This window comes from Rattus norvegicus, chromosome X, assembly GCF_036323735.1.
Source record: "Rattus norvegicus strain BN/NHsdMcwi chromosome X, GRCr8, whole genome shotgun sequence".
Classification (NCBI taxonomy): domain Eukaryota; kingdom Metazoa; phylum Chordata; class Mammalia; order Rodentia; family Muridae; genus Rattus; species Rattus norvegicus.
In genome coordinates this window covers 61436010-61456464 of record NC_086039.1, presented here as the reverse complement: position 1 = coordinate 61456464, position 20455 = coordinate 61436010, and the positions used below count along the sequence as shown (strand labels likewise).

General features: G+C 37.7%; 1 protein-coding gene across 1 annotated transcript in view; it reads left to right on the top strand.

Moving 5' to 3' along the window:
* Window positions 1–310: 310 nt before the first annotated feature.
* Mageb18 (MAGE family member B18) overlaps window positions 311–20455 on the top strand; it is a 594194-nt gene continuing 574049 nt past the window's right edge. The window contains exon 1 of the mRNA XM_063280032.1: window positions 311–1201. The gene's annotated coding sequence lies outside the window, so the exon portion shown is untranslated. The remainder of the gene's footprint in view (window positions 1202–20455) is intronic.

Here is a 20455-nt window from a genome sequence, read left to right as displayed (position 1 = left end):
TATTCTCATAGCCGGCATTCTATTCACCATAAGTGACAATGACTAGGTTAGCTGATTAGATGTTTATAGCAAATATTGATCCCAGTCTTTTGCTGCCAGGAAGTTCAAGTACAGATTTACTTGAAATGGTTAAAGCCAATCACTCACAGATGATTAAAAATTTAAAGTGGGTATGTGCTCAAAGATGGTTTTGAAAATGGCAGGTAGTGGGAAATGGCCTTAAAGAAATTAAATGCTTTTAATATTGAATTTAGAATTTATTAAATTTCCCATTTTTAGTAATAGGATTTTTAATTTAATTTTTCTAGGTAATAGAATGCTGACAGTTTTGTTAATGAAATCTTTATGGATAAAAGTAAGAGGGGAATGGAAATATCTGCTAATATAAAGAAGACAATTGAACCCTGGAGAAATAAAATATCCAATGCTTATTCCTCTGAGAATAAAGGTGGGGTTTTTGGTCTGCTTAAAGAATATTTTATGGATTTATAAACAAAATGAAACTGTCTTGATAATTCATTATTGATAAATCCTTGTCCTCTTTGGCACTCTACTTTTCTTGAATATCTTTATTTTATACAACATTGGCACTCAGCTATTAGCCTAGATTTCTGGATGTTTGTCTTCTCTGGCCTTTATCCCTATCAAGTCTTATGACTTGTGTGTTCTAGGATTTTCTTTGTGTGGTCTCTCCAACTGAATAGAAAAGGGAAGGATTTCTAACCTCCATAATTTCTAACGTGATCACTTTTTCTTAATTGCTAGATCATACTTGTCTCCATCACCATCCAATTAATCTTCCCTGTGTCATCAGTCATCTTTCTCTGATGTAACTGTCCTAACGTCTCTTGTTTGCAAACCTTCCTAACGAAGCTTATGAATGGAGCTACGTGGTAGACTGTTATGTAGCAATTGAAACCTTCCCTCCTGAAAGAGGGAGGGAGGCTCATAAGACACAGGAAATAAACAAACTTACAACTTTCAAAAGGCCCCGGAACTTATAAGATTCATAAGGCCCCTTTCCAAGGTTATCTAAACAGTAACACTTGCTGGACAGAGGAGACTCTCTCACCCCCACCGGCTCAGCTGCCTGTGCGCCATGCAAGGAGCTCCAGAGATGCAGCTTTGGTGAGTCGTCGTCACCAATGCTCTAGTGGATTTTTTGATGATCATCTGGCTTTGCGACATCCATGCTGTACGGGTAAGTAACCCCCTCACTCATACTCCTATAAGTAATATCCCGACAACTGATCAACTGCTAAATTACGCTTGGATACAACTGTTTCTTTGCTGTTATTCGCCCTATCTGAGGCGAATAGACTTTTGTTCAGGGAAAGTCCCACAACACAGATTAAAATTCTTTGACCCTTGAGTCATTGAGCAATGGGGTTCTGTGTTCTCTTATGTTGCATATGGGTGAACTTTGTGAGAGTTTTCCTGAAAAAGTCAATACGAGTAATGTGAAGCTGTTTGTTTCTTGGCTTATGAGTTGAGAGACTGGCTGTTTATAATTATTGTTTCTTGGACCACTTTCTCTTTGGATACTCCCTCTTGTCACACAGTTATACAAATTGCAGGCCACTTGGAAAAGTCATGTGTATGTGTTCCAGTTGAAAGCTCCAGATGTGCTCTCAGCGTCAATTCATAGCTATGGGATTTAGCAATCTTGAAACCTCTGGGCCAATAGTTGCAGTTGATGGAGATTTGGTATGAACTATATTCTCAGCCAATATTTGACTGTAACATCCCAGTGCATGAAAGTTCAGAAAAGAACCAGCAGTGAGCCCAGTCCAATAATAATAATAATAATAATAATAATAATAATAATAATAATAATAATAATAAAAAGCAGGACATATAAAAAATGAACTAGAAGCTAGGTGTGGTGGCAGTCACCTTAAATCATAGCACTCGGTAGGCAGAGGCAGAGGCAGAGGCAGAGGCAGTTGGATCTCTGTGAGTTTGAGGCCAGCCTTGGCTACAAAATCCAGGAGTCCAGGATAATCAGGGCTTTGTAACACAGAGAAACCCTGTTTCAAAACACAAACCAATAAAAACAAAACAAAACAAAAACCCAAACAGCAAAAAGGACAAATAACACTAAACTACAATTTAACAGTGTAGTTTTAAGCTGAATTGATTTTCAGTAATAGATAACTGAAAGAATTTGGCTTAACATGTGCTCTTTGTTCTCTGTTGACCTGCTTTTAACTATTATTTTACAATTATCCTAACAGGCACTATTTTTTTTCAATTAACTTGAGTATTTCTTATATACATTTCGAGTGTTATTCCCTTTCCCGGTTTCCGGGCAAACATCCTCTCCCCCCTCCCCTTGTTTATGGATGTTCCCCTCCCCATCCTCCCCCCATTGCCGCCCTCCCCCGAACAATCTAGTTCACTGGGGGTTCAGTCTTAGCAGGACCCAGGGCTTCCCCTTCCACTGGTGCTATTACTAGGATATTCATTGCTACCTATGAGGTCAGAGTTCAGAGTCCAGGGTCAGTCCATGTATAGTCTTTAGGTAGTGGCTTAGTCCCTGGAAGCTCTGGTTGCTTGGCATTGTTGTACATATGGGGTCTCGAGCCCCTTCAAGCTCTTCCAGTTCTTTCTCTGATTCCTTCAACGGGGGTCCTATTCTCAATTCAGTGGTTTGCTGCTGGCATATGCCTCTGTGTTTGCTGTATTCTGGCTGTGTCTCTCGGGAGAGATCTACATGCGGTTCCTGTCAGCCTGCACTTCTTTGCTTCATCCATCTTGTCTAATTGGGTGGTTGTATATGTATGGGCCACATGTAGGGCAGGCTCTGAATGGGTGTTCCTTCAGTCTCTGTTTTAATTTTTGCCTCTCTCTTCCCTGCCAAGGGTATTCTTGTTCCCCTTTTAAAGAAGGAGTGAAGCATTCACATTTTGATCATCTGTCTTGAGTTTCATTTGTTCTAGGCATCTAGGGTAATTCAAGCATTTGGGCTAATAGCCACTTATCAATGAGTGCATACCATGTATGTCTTTCTGTGATTGGGTTAGCTCACTCAGGATGATATTTTCCAGTTCCAACCATTTGCCTACGAATTTCATAAAGTCATTGTTTTTGATAGCTGAGTAATATTCCATTGTGTAGATGTACCACATTTTCTGTATCCATTCCTCTGTTGAAGGGCATCTGGGTTCTTTCCAGCTTCTGGCTATTATGAATAAGGCTGCTATGACCATAGTAGAGCACGTGTCTTTTTTATATGTTGGGGCATCTTTTGGGTATATGCCCAAGAGAGGTATAGCTGGATCCTGAGGCAGTTCAATGTCCAATTTTCTGAGGAACCTCCAGACTGATTTCCAGAATGGTTGTACCAGACTGCAATCCCACCAACAATGGAGGAGTGTTCCTCTTTCTCCACATCCTTGCCAGCATTTGCTGTCACCTGAGTTTTTGATCTTAGCCATTCTCACTGGTGTGAGGTGAAATCTCAGGGTTGTTTTGATTTGCATTTCCCTTATGACTAAAGATGTTGAACATTTCTTTAGGTGTTTCTCAGCCATTCGGCATTCCTCAGCTGTGAATTCTTTGTTTAGCTCTGAACCCCATTTTTAATGGGGTTATTTGTCTCCCTGCGGTCTAACTTCTTGAGTTCTTTGTATATTTTGGATATAAGGCCTCTATCTGTTGTAGGATTGGTAAAGATCTTTCCCCAATCTGTTGGTTGCCGTTTTGTCCTAACCACAGTGTCCTTTGCCTTACAGAAGCTTTGCAGTTTTATAAGATCCCATTTGTCGATTCTTGATCTTAGAGCATAAGCCATTGGTGTTTTGTTCAGGAAATTTTTTCCAGTGTAACAGGCACTATTTAAGCCAACCTTCAAACAATGAGTTCTTTTGTTTTTTCTTTTTTTTCTTTTTTATTGGATATTTTATGTATTTACATTTCAAATGTTATCCCCTTTTCCGATTTCCCTCTCCCTTTTATGAGGATGCTACCCTTACCACCACTTCCACCTCAACACTCTGGCATTCAGCTAAACTGGGGAAGCCAGCCTTCACAGGACCAAGGGCTTCTCCTCCTATTGATGTCAGACAATGCCAGCCTCTGCTACATATGCAGCTGGAGCCATGGGTCTCTTTCGTTGGTGGTTTAGTCCCTGGGAGCTCTGGGGGGGGGGTCTGGTTGGTTGATATTGTTGTTCTTCCTATGGGGTTGCAAACTCCTTCAGCTCCTTCAGTCTTTTCTCAACTCCTCCAACGTGATATCCTTGCTCAGTCCAATGGTTAGCTGCAAGCATCCATCCTCATCTGTATCAGTAGGGCTCTGGCAGAGCCTCTCAGGTGACATCCATATCAGGCTCCTGTCAGCAAGCACTTTTTGGCATCAGCAATAGTGACTGGGTTTGGTGGCTGCAGATAGGGTGGATCCCCAGGTGGGGCAGTCTCTGGATGGCCTTTCCTTCAGTCTCTGCTCCACAATTTGTCCCTGTACTTCCTTTAGACAGGAGCAATTCTGGATTAAAATTTTGAAAAGGGTGGGTGACCCCATCCCCCAATCGGAGGTCTTGCCTAACCTCTAGATATGGTCTCTACAGGTTCTCCCTCCCCTTTTTTTGGGCATTTCAGCTAATATCAACAAGGATGAGATTATCTGAATGAGCTCTTTTGTTACTGGATGTTTGTTGTTCCTGTTGTTCCTTTTCCTAAATACACCTTTTTTTTTTTTTTTTTTAAAAACCTGGAACTTTGTTACGCTTTATGACTCAGCTTCATTCACTGCCCTGAGGTTATCTTCATCTTCTTCTGGGTAGAATTAGTTTCAGTCTTCCATTCAGGTCCCACTGTACTTATAAACCATAGTTCTTCTACCTTAAAATTGTTCCGTGGTTCTAGTCCTTATACCTCTTGGATCATGTTTTATGTAAGCTGTGTTTCTTAAATGTATCTCTTGACAGAGAGTTCATGGCACATCTCTTCCCCTGTCTCTATGAGCCTGTACATGAACACACATGTGAAATGGAAGCATGTATTTGTGGGTTTAATGTGGGTTGAATATGTTAGGGTGTCTGATACTTTGCTTTTTTCTTTTTAAGGAAAATTAAAATTCAATGATTTGATGTATGATGCCAGATATTCTCCAGGGGAATTCTAAAGAGTAGTTCCTCAATGTGAAATGTCGATCAAATCGAAGAAATTTCACAAATTTTAGAGGTTTGTTTTTTATTAGTCATAAAAAAGTCAGTGTATATGGAGACATATACATGCATGTGGAGTTTATACACAGTATCAAATTAACTGTTACATATTAATCTAATGATTCCCTTCACCTCTCAGCCCCATACTGTTCTAGTCACATAAGGTCTGCTGTACTTCTTCACATTCTCCTGGGAAGCTTCCATCTAGCAGAGAGTGACTCTAACATATGGTATCCACATTTCCTTAGTACAGACACAAGGGTAAAAGAATGATATAAATCTTGCAAGCTGTGGAAGCAGAGTATGTCTTTCCCATTCCCTTCCATATAAAATCCATTCTCCAGAATTCATCCCATGGCCCTACCTAACTGTGAGAGGTACATAAGAAGAATAAATAAAAGAAACATAAAGCAAGTTTGGTGAATGCCAGTTATTTCTCCTCCTCTTCAATTCTGTAGATGACTCTGAAGCTTACATTTTAAATACTGCTGGATCATATATTTGGTAAGAACTTTTGAAACACTGTAATACAATTTGATGCTAATTCTAGATAGGCTGGGTAACTTCTAAACTTCCTCACCCAACACTATGCTGGGGGCAGAAGATTTATTCTCTTAAGAAATGGAACCAATATATGGAATAAGGTATGATTGACCAGCAACATGCTAAAAGTTGGTAAAACATGTATTACTCTATGGTTGATTTTGTAATATATGACTTTGTCCTATAGTCAAATGTATGTCTCTCATCAAGATTTGGATTTTTTAAATAATTGCCACAGTGACCATGTTTATTAGCAGATCACATAAATACATACATACAGATTAGCATACATTTTGTTGAATGAGGCATATATTTCTTTTGGTTGTGACATAATTCCTCATCACTATAGCTTTTTCCTCCCTTCCATCAGTTTTCTGTATTTCTCTAATTGTCTATTCACAAATAAAAAAAATCTGCTCATGCCATCATGTTTTCTTCATGCTTGCAAAATAATAGAAAGTATGTACAGTACTTGTGAAACGAATCCCATAATAAAATATGGACATACTTCAAAAATTAAGTAGGGAGAGCAAAATTTGATAAATAGGAACAAAATTGAAAGTAGTCTGAGAAATTTTCTCATGCAAGAGGTAACAATATGCAGCCTGTTATTCCTCTCTAAAAAGTACACACCCCTGAAATGTGAGATAATTGGAAGCACTTAAGCAATATAGTTTAATAAGACTAAGGTTCACATAAAATGGTGGTCTTATTAGTTTTTCAAAATTATTTGTGTTATTTTGAGGCATTATAATACATTGCCCCCTTTCCTCTCCTCCTTCTAAACCCTCCCTTATACCTCTCCTTGGTCTCTTTCAAGTTCATGGCTTCCTTTTAAATTAATTGTTTTACACACATATATGCATATACATATATTTTTCTAAATACACGAATATACCCTCCTCAATAAAATGTTACATGTTGTTGGTGTTTTAAATAAGAGATCCATGTGCTCTTTCTGGCTCTCAGCTTTCCTTAGTTACCTGGCTTTGATGTTAGATAATTAGGTATGTTCCGTGTGTCTTTAATTGTACCTGTTCCTGCATTCAAATATTAAATATGACTTTTCCCTTCCTTTTACTGGTTCTGATATATGTCATGTAGCTTGTGAAATCCAAGTTTATGAAAAAGTATTGTCGATAGTTTAGACACTAACCACCTCAGTAGCTCAGTTTACCGAATGCTATATTTGTGTTATCTCTGTAGTAATTGAAGGAAAGAGGGTCAAGGAGAGGAAATAGTAAGGATAGAAACATCTGGGTCTCATTGTGTAGCTGCAATCAGTGCCATCATTAATCTTTGAGATCTTCACCCCTATTTACTAATAAACACTGAGTTCACTAAGAGTAACACAGCAATCAGAGTTAAGTGGCAAAGTTAATTGGAATCCAGCAGTCTCTCATATTTTCAGACTTTTGCTATTGCTTTCTGTTAAGCACAAAGGTACTTAATAATCCTGTTTATTTTTAATTTTTTCCTTAATAGGATAGAAGGGGAGTCAGCATATGAAGGAGAAGGGCAGAAGAGGGTAATGGGAGCTGAATATGATCAGAATGCATTCTATAAACATATGTAATTATCAGAAATATGTTTTAAATACTATCAGAAATTAAAATGGGAGATTGAGAGAAGTTTTAAAAAGAAGGTGGATTTAGATCTTGTAATTCCTTTTAATTTTCTTTAAGATATGATAACTTCAAACATGTAACTTGGGAGGAGGAAGGATGGAGAGTTCCTTTGTTCTTTATGTCCTTATGAGTTCATAGAGACATTAACATCCAGCAGCCACCTACTGTATAACCAGGTGAAACAAGACTGACATCAAGGGCTGAAGCCTGACATTCTTCCCAGTTTTTCCTCCACTCATGATAAGTTTCTGAGTTTCTCTGAAGCTGAGAGCTAAGTACCTCCAAAGTGTAAAACAGGTCCTAAGTTGTTAAGGTCAAAGGGTAATGCTGATAAGCTCATTATACTTTGAGTCATCACATTTGGAATCAGCAGGTGCTAATTAAAAATATGTCACAAGGTAGAGTGTTTGGACTTCAGTGTATCATTGTAGATAACACAATCTTTCACACTGTAACATTTGATTTACAAAGGGTTCAGTCTGGAAGAATGCTGGCTAGATCAGCAGACTCATGTACATGGGAATTTGTGAGAAATGTTGCAGGGCATATGAAACCAAAAGAGCATCAAGGGTAGCTGTTAAGACTTTACCCTGGGAAGCCAGCTGAGGGAACCTCATTTTCAGATTTTGAGTCATTACTGTGAATATGCCTTATTGTAGCATCTCAGTGAAGCCAGTATGGTGTCAAGAAGCCACTAGATGAAATTCTGCTTTGATATGTCTTGTTCTTCACTTCATATTATGTTTGCATCCTTTCTGTTTAGTCCAGAGTGTGAGAGTTTCGTGATCTGCCCAAAAATTGGAAATCCTTTGGTACCATAAATCTGCCATAGAATAATTCTGAAGACAAACAAACAGTAGACATATAGAAGAATATAAAATGCTGTGGATCTCACTTGGCACAACTTTTACTTTACTTTGTAAAAGATAGTATAGTTTTCTAGGCATCGTTTTAACTGTTATGGGATCATTGGTATAGGATCTGGGGAACGTTTTTGATAAGAATATCGCAAGTTTTTCATGAAGCAAGGTAAACATTCTAAAATCCTCTTATAATTGAAGGGTTAAAAAAGGACTGAAAGAGCTTGAAGGGGTTCGAGACCCCATATGAATAACAATGCCAAGCAACCAGAGCTTCTGGGGACTATGCCACTACCTAAAGACTATACATGGACTGACCCTGGACTCTGACCCCATAGGTAGCAATGAATATCCTAGTAAGAGCACCAGTGGAAGGGGAAGCCCTGTGTCCTGCTAAGACTGAACCCCCAGTGAACTAGATTGTTGGGGGGAGGGCGGCAATGGGGGGAGGGTGGCAATGGGGGGAGGGTGGGGAGGTGAACACCCATAGAGAAGGGGAGGGGGAGGGATTAGGGGGATGTTTGCCCGGAAACGGGGAAAGGGAATAACATTCGAAATGTAAATAAGAAATACTCAAGTTAATAAAAAAAAAGATATTTTCATAAAAAGACACAGAGTAAATATTTGAGAATTTGCAGGCCACAAAGTCTTTCTGCAACAAGACCTTGCCGATGTTGTATACAAAAAGCCAGAGCACCTGGATGGATGCATGTGGCTGTGTTCCAATAAAATGTTATTTAATAAAGAAGCTGAAGGCTGGATTTGGCTCTTGGATGGTAACTTGCTGACTCTTGATCTAACACATGCATAGAGCCTTATAAATGTAATCAGTATTAGGAATTGATGAGGTAGATGAATGGTACATGTGGTTACTCTACTCAGAAAAGCTGAAGTCCTAAGAAGGCCTCAGAATATTTAATGTATTTTTTAGGAACTCAAGAAAATGTTGATAGGAGGAGAAGTGGGGAGAAACTTGGAGGAGTAGGGGGAGGTCAAACTGTTATTAGAATATATTGTGTGAAAATTAACTTATTTTCAATAAAAGGTTAAAAAAGAAAATCACTATATTATTAAGAGTTTGGTACATTAAATATGCAGGTTTGGATGGTATATAAATTTAAGAGAAGTTACTAAATGTCATTTTTAGTTACTGTATATTTTTGTACAATTAATGGGGCATTAGTTACATATATATGTTTTCATATATAACTTATGATGATGCTTTAACATAAGTATACACTATGAATGCCACTTCTTTTTGGTTGTTATTGTTGACTGAAAAGCAATCTTCATGAGACATACAAATATTCAACACATGGGAACTATTGATATTACTCTTAATATTATCACTTGGTATAATCAATCATAAAGTTTTTTAAATCTAATTTTTAATTCTCCCCCTTAGTTATTCTTTGGATAAAAATCAGATTGTATTAAAGTTCACAGGAGAAGGCAAATACTGTAACAGGGGACTAATGAAAGAATCCTTACAAATTGGGTAAATAATCTGTGTGTATTTGATAAGAATAATTCATGAACCCAAGGGGAAGGAGAAGCATCCAATAGAGCTGTCTCAAAGTCCTTCTATGGCTCAGCGTTTTGTGATTATTATTTGTATTATTTCTTTTGTCAAGAGTGGCGTGTGTGTGTGTGTGTGTGTGTGTGTGTGTGTGTGTGTGTGTGTCTGTGTGTGTGTGTGTGTGTGTGTGTGTTTGTGTGCACATGCACATGATTGCATACTTGTGCTCGTGTGACAATCATATCTTCCTCAGTAACTTTTTACCTTATTTTAGAGACAAGGTTTCTCATGGAACCTAGACCTCACTGACTGACAGGATTTCAGGTCATGAGTTTCAGGGATTCTCCTTTCTCTTTCTCTCCAGTACTGACATTGCAGAGGCTTGATGGCACGCCCAGATTTGTAGATAGGTTCTGGGGATCTGAACTCACATCCTGATACTTGCGTGGCAAGCACTTTATGGACTGATCCATCTCAGCCTGTATTATTAGTTTTAATTCCTTGTGTAGTCCAAAGAAAAGGGAGTAGCTTTATTTATGCTAACATGAGTAAAGATGTCTGCAAATGAAAATTTGTTAAAAAAAATTCAGCATTTACCTATCTGTTTTCCCTTCTTGCTGTTGGCCTTCCTAAACCATTCTATTACTATCTCTGACATTTGTCATTTATAGTTACAGCTTGGCCTTCTACTTAATTCACCATTGAAACTTTTAGTGAAATTGCTGAAGACATTTTATTTGGCTGTTCACAATTTCCCTGAATTGTTTCAAAAAAAGGGGGGCGGGGAAGCAAACCAAGGAAGCATGACACAGTACACAGTATTATTAACTAGGAAGTCACAGATTCCAAAAAGCTGTTTGATTCAGAATCACAGAAATTCTACAATAGAAAAAAACCTTAGTAATGGACCCTTGGTTTTATCATTCACTGATTTTATAAAAATTCCTGTACTTGATTGATAAACTTAAAAATGAGCTTTGAATAAACAGTGAAGTGCTAGGACTGAATTTATTTTCTCGTCAAAATCTTGAATAGCTGTCTATTTGTCTCTCTTGTTCTCTCTCTCTCTCTCTCTCTCTCTCTCTCTCTCTCTGTGTGTGTGTGTGTGTGTGTGTGTATGTGTGTGTGTGTATGTGTAGTTGACTATTATGATAAAATCCATCTCATTAGCTACTACTATTTGACAGAGTACTTTTTAGCAGTGCCATTCATTAAACTCACCAGAGCAGTCATTTCAATTAGGGAAAGCATACCAGCCATTCAAATGAGAGAATACTGCCAGAGCTGGATTTCATCTTAATGGGCTCAACAAAGGATACAAAACCTCAGGATTTCTATTAGCCAATATATTTCATTAATATTGTGACTGGGACTGTCAGTACACAGTTTTAAAGCTACCAGTGTTTAGAACTCATCTTGAATAGATAAGACAAAAGGGAAAACAGGCTCATTCAGCAACACATAAATTTCCCTATCAGGGCACCAAATCAAAAGCATATCAAAAATATATTGTGTATAGCATCGCAAATGTCATTGGCCCTTTTCTTATTTCTTCTTTTATAAGTTATTAGTATAGAGAGTAATAGAAAGAGAAGTGAAAAAGGAAGGAGGAGGAGGAGAAGGAGGAGGAGGAGGAGCAGGAGGAGGAAGAGGAGGAGGAAAGACTGTGAATGCATGACATAGCATGTGTATGGAGATCAGAAGACAACTTGGTGGAGTCTGTTCTCTCCTTAAATTGGTCTGGGGACTAAACTTGCACAGGTACAGCAGCATCTTTACCCACTCATCCATCTTGCTGGCTCTTTCCCTTCCTTTTCAAATAGGTGACTATAACTCTGCTTTTTCATTTCCAAGAGACTCTCTCCGGTCATGTTACTTCTCTGAATGACATTCTCATTCACTGTAAAGTCAGAATGATGATATCTGATATCATGAATATAAGATTATATTTCACAGTATACAGACTATTTCTGAGGATTACAAGAAACATATTATTCTATTTTATATGTCAGCATATCAGCAGGGTGGTATGGACTCTGCTGAAATTGTCTCCAGGTTCAAGTTGGGTCTGGGTCAACAACATAGGCTCCTTATTCTTCCGATACCAGTATTCTGGGACATGTTTGTTTTCATGGTAGTGGTAAAAGCATAACTATATAACTCCCTTCAAGCCCTTGAGTTCATCATGTCTGCTAACACACTACTACACAAAGCAAATCATACATTTAGTATTAACGGGATGAGGAAATATACTTTATATGACATGAGTAAGGCAGGGAGTGAGCACTTTCTGATATAAATAATTTAGTATAGTCTTCCTAACACCTCACTATAACTGAGGATTCTATGAAATTGGGTATCTGAGAACATTTCATCTATTTTAAATTGTACTATGTAACTATGACATTTATGAATGCTCTGTTACAAATTACTACATGATTTCTTTTTAATATCACCTTACTAAACATTATATAACCTTATACTAAGAAAAGGCACATACACCATGTATTAGCAGCTGCTGACGTAGATTACCAAGGTATTATTGCACATTATTATAGTGGGAGGCCAAAAATCAGGAATATCTATTACAGTCTGGGATGTTTAAACTACTTCTTGGCTTTCTGCAAGACTTTAAATTCAAGGAGAAAGCAAGCCAAGGGAAGAGGATTACGCTTGAGCAGTCTTCATGATAAAATAGTAGTAATTAGTTTGAGCAAAATCCCATAATAGTTTTTCCCCCTCACTTTGCAGGAACTAAATGGCAGACAGATAAAACAAATTACTTTATTCGGTGTAATTAGCAAGCGATTATAAGGTTCTGCCTCTGTTCTCCCAAGAGCACAAAGATCATGCCCTGTTTTTCGAAGAACTTTATGTTGCTTAATACCTAATACATCTAAAGTCACTGCAAAATGTGACAGCATCCTTGCAATGAACACCCATCCCTTCAGAGTAGCTGAGGCATTAGAAATGCTCACTGAAGAGGGAGAGAAGGAGGGGGAAGCAAAACCATGGTGGCTTTCTTTCATTGCCAAACTTACTTCTTTCCCACCTTTGTTAGCCCCCACATTGTATTTTCCTTAATGTAAATATAATGTAATTACTAAGTTTAAGGTTTATGTGGTACCAAAACCTAGGATTGTGAGCTAAAACATCACTGTGTATTTAAGTTCAGGGCATTTCATTTAAGAACCATAATGTCAACGAGAGAATTGTTCTCTTGATAGAGGTCGCAGAAATTCAAATTAATTTCTAATCACAGATGACTCAGGAAAACAGTTCACATACTGTTTTGATTGAAGGATATTGAGACCTTCAGAATAAGAATGCTTTCAACTGATAGAAATGAAGGCATTTGAGTTTTGTAAATGGGGGAAGATAACACAGGGATAAATACAAGTTCTATTTGGACACAGAGGCTATAACACCTAGCCACATTAAATATGGTAGATCCTTAAGACAAAAAATAGATCAGTTGACACATATAACTAAAAATCTTCTCTAGTCACATACTCACAGCAAAGGAAAATACACATACACAGTTTCACTTTTTGATGAGATTGATTTTTTTCTCATCAATGTATAAAGTCTTTAATGTATAAAGTAAAATTTTCCTAGGTTTTTCATTGTTTCATTCTCTACAAGGAGTCCCATTTGGAAATAATCTGTAATACACTTTAGACAAACAAGTGTTTACAAAGACACAAAGCTTGTTTTCATTCCAAGCCTGGTTCTTAACTGCTCTGTGTTAGAGATGAACTAAGTTGTTTTATTGAATAAGATTTAGAAGTATTAGATACACATCATAATGAAACAATTTGAGAAAAAGGGGAAATGCTCCATAGGATTACATAACATTACATAACATTGGCTATGCTCATCTTGTGTTTCATCCTGTGAATCTATAAACAGAGCACAATTTATTAGCAGACAGATGAAGTTTGTTTAAATGTGAAGCCTGAATTCAAGGTCAATCTCTATTGTCCTGTGAGTTCTTTGTTTTGATCTTGCTGTTATTTAATCTGCAAAACTGAACTAAAAGTTCTAACTGCTTAATATGGTTCTTTGTAAGAGTAAAATGGGATAGTGTTAATAAAATCACAACAATGTAATGTGGGGTGACATTGAAAGTTCCAGGCCAGCCAGAGCTACATAGTCAGAAGACAATAACAGCAGTAGAAGCAGCAATAACACCCCCAATTTATTATTTTATTTTTAATTTTTTTATCTTTAATAACTTGAGTATTTCTTATTTACATTTCGATTGTTATTCCCCTTCCCTGTTTCCAGGCCAACATCCCCCTAACCCCTCCCCCTCCCCTTCTATATGGGTGTTCCCCTCCCCATCCTCCCCCTCCCCCCATTACCATCCTCCCACCGACAATCATGTTGACTAGGTGTTCAGTCTTGGCAGGACCAAGGGCTTTCCCTTCCACTGGTGCCCTTACTAGGCTATTCATTGCTACCTATGAGGTTGGAGCCCAGGGTCAGTCCATGTATACTCTTTGGGTAGTGGCTTAATCCCTGGAAGCTCTGGTTGGTTGGCATTGTTGTTCATAAGGGGTCTCGAGCCCCTTCAAGCTCTTTCAGTCTTTTCTCTGATTCCTTCAACGGGCGTCCCATTCTCAGTTCAGTGGTTTGCTGCTGGCATTCACCTATGTATTTGCCGTATTCTGGCTGTCTCTCTCAGGAGAGAACTACATCCAGTTCCTGTCAGCCTGCACTTCTTTGCTTCATCCATCTTATCTAATTGGGTGGCTGTATATGTATGGGCCACATGTGGGGCAGGCTCTGAATGGGTGTTCCTTCTGCCTCTGTTCTAAACTTTGCCTCCCTATACCCTGCCAAGGGTATTCTTGTTCCCCTTTTAAAGAAGGAGTGAAGCATTCGCATTTTGGTCATCCTTCTTGAGTTTCATGTGTTCTGTGCATCTAGGGTAATTCAAGCATTTGGGCTAATAGCCACTTATCAATGAGTGCATACCATGTGTGTTTCTCTGTGATTGGGTTACCTCACTCAGGATGATATTTTCCAGTTCCAAGCATTTACCTACGAATTTCATAAAGTCATTGTTTTTGATAGCTGAGTAATATTCCATTGTGTAGATGTACCACGTTTTCTGTATCCATTCCTCTGTTGAAGGGCATCTGGGTTCTTTCCAGCTTCTGGCTATTATAAATAAGGCTGCTATGAACATAGTGGAGCATGTGTCTTTTTTATATGTTGGGGCATCTTGTGGGTATATGCCCAAGAGAGGTATAGCTGGGTCTTCAGGTAGTGCAATGTCCAATTTTCTGAGGAACCTCCAGACTGATTTCCAGAATGGTTGTACCAGACTGCAATCCCACCAACAATGGAGGAGTGTTCCTCTTTCTCCACATCCTTGCCAGCATTTGCTGTCACCTGAGTTTTTGATCTTAGCCATTCTCACTGGTGTGAGGTGAAATCTCAGGGTTGTTTTGATTTGCATTTCCTTTATGACTAAAGATGTTGAACATTTCCTTAGGTGTTTCTCAGCCATTCGGCATTCCTCAGCTGTGAATTCTTTGTAGCTCTGAACCCCATTTTTTAATAGGGTTATTTGTCTCCCTGCAGTCGTAACTTCGTGAGTTCTTTGTATATTTTGGATATAAGCCCTCTATCAGTTGTAGGATTGGTAAAGATCTTTCCCAATCTGTTGGTTGCTGTTTTGTCCTAACCACAGTGTCCTTTGCCTTACAGAAGCTTTGCAGTTTTATGAGATCCCATTTGTCGATTCTTGATCTTAGAGCATAAGCCATTGCTGTTTTGTTCAGGAACTTTTCTCCAGTGCCCATGTGTTCGAGATGCTACCCCACTTTTTCTTCTATTAGTTTGAGTGTCTCTGGTTTGATGTGGAGGTCCTTGATCCACTTGGACTTAAGCTTTGTATAAGGTGATAAGCATGAATCGATCTGCATTCTTCTACATGCTGACCTCTAGGTGAACCAGCACCATTTGCTGAAAATTTTATCTTTTTTCCATTGGATGGGTTTTTACCTCCTTTGTCAAAACTCAAGTGACCATAGGTGTGTGGGTTCATTTCTGGGTCTTCAATTCTATTCCATTGGTCTATCTGTCTGTGTCTGTACCAATACCATGCAGTTTTTATCACTATTGCTCTGTAATACTGCTTGAGTTCAGGGATAGTGATTCCCCTGGAAGTCCTTTTATTGTTGAGGATAGTTTTAGCTATCCTGGGTTTTTTTGTTATTCCAGATGAATTTTCAAATTGTCTGTCTAACTCTGTGAAAAATTGGATTGGTATTGATAGGGATTGCATTGAATCTGTAGATCACTTTTGGTAAAATGGCCATTTTTACTATATTAATCCTGCCAATCCATGAGCATGGGAGATATTTCCATCTTCTGAGGTCTTCTTCAATTTCTTTCTTCAGAGGCTTGAAGTTCTTATTGTACAGATCTTTTACTTGCTTGGTTAAATTCACACCGAGTTATTTTATATTATTTGACACTATTATGAAGGGTGTCTTTTCCCTAATTTCTTTCTTGGCTTGTTTCTCTTTTGTGTAGAGGAAGGCTACTGATTTATTTGAGTTAATTTTATACCCAGCCACTTTGCTGAAGTTGTCTATCTGCTTTAGTAGGTCTCTGGTGGAACTTTTGGGATCACTTAAATATACTATCATATCATCTGCAAATAGTGATATTTTGACTTTTTCTTTTCTAACCTGTATCCCCTTGATCTCCTTTTGTTGTCTGATTGCTCTGGCTAGAACTTCAAGAACTATATTGAATAAGTAGGGAGAGAGTGGGCAGCCTTGTCTAGTCCCTGATTTTAGTGGGATTGCTTCAAGTTTCTCTCCATTTAGTTTAATGTTAGCAACTGGTTTGCTGTATATGGCTTTTACTATATTTAGGTATGGGCCTTGAATTCCTATTCTTTCCAGGACTTTTATCATGAAGGGGTGTTGAATTTTGTCTGATTTCTCTGGCTGGAACTTCAAGAACTATATTGAATAAGTAGGGAGAGAATGGGCAGCCTTGTCTAGTCCCTGATTTTAATTTATTATTATTATTAGAGTGAATTGTATTGGTAGACTATCAGGAGAAAGACAAATGGTATGGTAATAAAAGGAGTAGAGCCAATAATCTAAAATGATAAGAAAGTACAAGTCCTATGTCTTATGACTAATAGGGTACTAAAATAGAAACAATATTGTCTTAGCTAAAGAGATGAATGCTATTTCCCATTTTCCCCCTTTAAAGAATTAGAGCTGTGATTGGATTCCATATTTTTTAAAAGTGAACTGATTCTGATTCGCACTGTAGAACATTAAAATTCAATGTTGTTCTTTTTCACTTATTTAAATATCTTGATCCAAATCTATTGATTATATCATAGGGCCAAATTTTGAACTTGCTTCTGTGCATCTGTGCCTTCTGGTAGTGTTACCAATACTCACATTTGCTTGGCCTGGGTCTAATATATAAGCCAGCCGAGACAATTAGGTGTTCTGTTGTCCTTCTTTTGCATTCTGCCCACAGCCTGGTCCAAGAACACATTCAGATTTGAAACAGGAGGCCCAGAAGAGCAAGAGCTATGCACAGTTGCCTTTTCAAGTCTCTGCTTGCATTGGTCTTGCTAGTAGTATTTAATTGGCAGCTCTTGCTTACTTCTCCTTGTAGCAATTTCCTTGCAATAATTTTATACAAATTGTCTTTAAAAAACGAATATTTCCCCACAGGAACAATGCTACATTTATTTGGGATAATTTTGACTTTTTTCATCATTTACTTGATAGTCAACCATTAATTATGTATCATTAATCTAAACTCCTTTCCACCAGATCCTTCATTTAGCCTGACTAAGCAGCCTTTTTTCAGTCTTTGCTCTTCTGTTCCACCAGTGCCATCAGTCATTACTAATTTTATATTCTACATTCTTGTCACATGTTAGAACAAAAAATTCCCAAATTTGAGTACACAATGTTCTCTTTTTATCTCTCTGCCAATTTATATACTTTGACTTACCTGGAAAACATCTATCTCATCTCTCAACCCCAATTCCCATATTCTCTCCTATTTTGCTCTCCTTTATGTAAACCTCATTGTAGCTTGACCAAATATAACAATTACTAGAGATATTTGTGGTATTTGTTGAAATTGTATAAATACTAATAAAATTATTTATCCCTTTCTACAAAATGATCACAAATGTGTGAAGTTTTAAATCATTATTTTACTTTTCTTTCACTTCAAGAAGCAAAGATAATGCCTGGTGCAGAGAATTATTTTAAACACAATGATTTTAAGTATTAACTGAATAAATAGATGGATGATGATAACATGGTTTCTAAAGGGAGAAGATGGAGGGAGGAAAGCAAGGGTGCAAAGCGATGACATTCTATTCATTTTTTTAACACAAGGATAAAAAGCAATACCAAATGCTGGCAAGAAATAAAAGGTAAGATAAAATAAATTTAAGTTCTAATTGATTGAAATCTTAAAACTTTAGAGAAACATGGCTTAGCAGTTAAGACCACTTGCTGCTCTTTCAGAGGACCTAGGTTTGGTTCTCAGGAAACACATGTTGGCTCACTACCATTTATAACTCCAGTTCTAAGGGATCTCATGTCTGGATTCTATGGGTACCACGTTTGAATATAAAGTGCACATAAAAATAAATAAATGGATTTTAATCTTTCAATAGATTGAAATCTAAAACAAATTCTAATAAAAATTAAGATTAAAGTCCAATAAGATAGTCATTATTTTATACTTGATGAATCAGGTGTAACTTGTTATTATTTCTGTGTTGGGATTAATTCAGTGATTCCTTCTAGAACTTCCATGTCATGGACTGTGTGTTAAGCCACTCAATTATCAGAATTTTAGATTTGAGACTAAATCTTGAGATTCCAGCAAGATTTTTTAAAAATATTTTGAAGTAAGTTTTTACTATAGAGTACTTACATCATCTTGCCCCCAACACACACACACACACACACACACACACACACACACACACACACACACACCCCTCAGATAGGATCACATGTAGTACAGGCTGACCTCATATTCACTATGCAGCTGCAAAGCAGATGATATTGAGCTTTTGACCCTATTGCTCTGTCACCCCAAATGCATTTATTAAGATCATATGCCACCAAACCTGGTTTTATGGTGTAATATGAATTGACCCAAAGCTTTATACATGCTAAGCAAGTACTCTACCAACTGAGTTACATCCCTGGCCTGAAAATTAATATTCCTTTCCTTAAGTATTTATTCCTATTTATTTGAATTTTATTTTCTGCACTCATGCTACCTTACTAAATTTAGCCTCTTGGTTTTCTCTTTGGACCACAGTTGTATTGTCTTTTGTATGCATTCCAGGCATATCCTGGGGAAACACTTCCTTAGGTCTTCTTTTTGAGCAGTTGTTGAGCCCTTTCAGAAGCATCCTCAGTTTATGTTCTATCCTTCTAAATTAATTTGCATTTCCTTTGTGGTAGGAAGGTCTTGCTCTTAGGGTGCTTTTCCTATTTTCCCCCTGTGGAGCACTAAGTATCTCTTTGATGATGTTAATCTCTTTAACAATTACTACTGCCTTTTCAGTTGCTTTGTCTGCAACCTTAAATACAGTACTTTGCTTATCAATTACACATTTTTCATAGTTTTGTTCCACTTGTTCTCCTTCCTTGTAAAGAACAAAGCAATAACCAGGACACCATGCAATTGCTATAATGTTTCTTCCAGTAAATAGATTACTTTTGCAATCAGCCTAACTCACATTCTCAGGTCAAGGGCAAAATGAACCCAGATTCTGTGCCATAAGGTAACATGAGATGATTTCTATCCCAGTCTCCAATAAGAGGCTCATTTCCCTTTGAAGCCTTAGGAGCTAGGTCACAATTGGTGAGTTTTGTTTGTTTGTTTGTTTTGTTCTCTGTTTTGTTTTGTTTTGTTTTTCATTCTGGTCTTTCAAAGTGCTATCAGAAAGAGCAATCAATATCTGTTTACAACACTCTAAGGCTTCTGTAGCCCCATATATCATCGAAACATCAGGATCCTCACAGTTATACCCCCTCCAAGTTCCTAGAGCCAGTTTTCTTAGCTAATTTTGTTATTGAGTCCTAATACCTAACAGGAAGCTCCTTATGGAAGAAAGGTTTATTTGGGCTTGCAATTTAGAGGGAATACAAGTTATGGGAAAGGAACATGAGGTAATTCTTGTCATAGGGTGTGTCAATCCAGGAAACAGAGAGAAGGTAAGTTGAACCAAGCTACAAAATCACAAGAATCAATCTCAAATGAATCTCTTATTCTTCCACAGAGGGTCTATCTTAAAAATCTTCCATAACATTCCAACATAGTGCCACCTACTGGAAAACGAGCTGTGATGCAAATGAGTATTCAAACCACAACTTGAAGCTGCTAAATGTCACAATGAATTTAAACCTTGCTTCTAACTGCCACATGCAGCTTTACTACATGGTTTTACTTAAGATGAAAAGTGTGTGAGGGTTGATGTGTACATGGATATATGTGTGCATTCAGGGTTGTTTGTTTGTTTGTTTGTTTGTTTGCTTCAACGTATGTGTCTGGTGACCAGAAGAGGTTGTTGGATATCTTCTAACACTTTCTTCCTTATCCACTTGATATAGATTATCTTACTAAAGCTGGAACTTGCTGTCTTGTGCCTCAGTTAGAAGCGCTAGTGATCTTTCTCTACCCTCCTCTCAGCCTTATG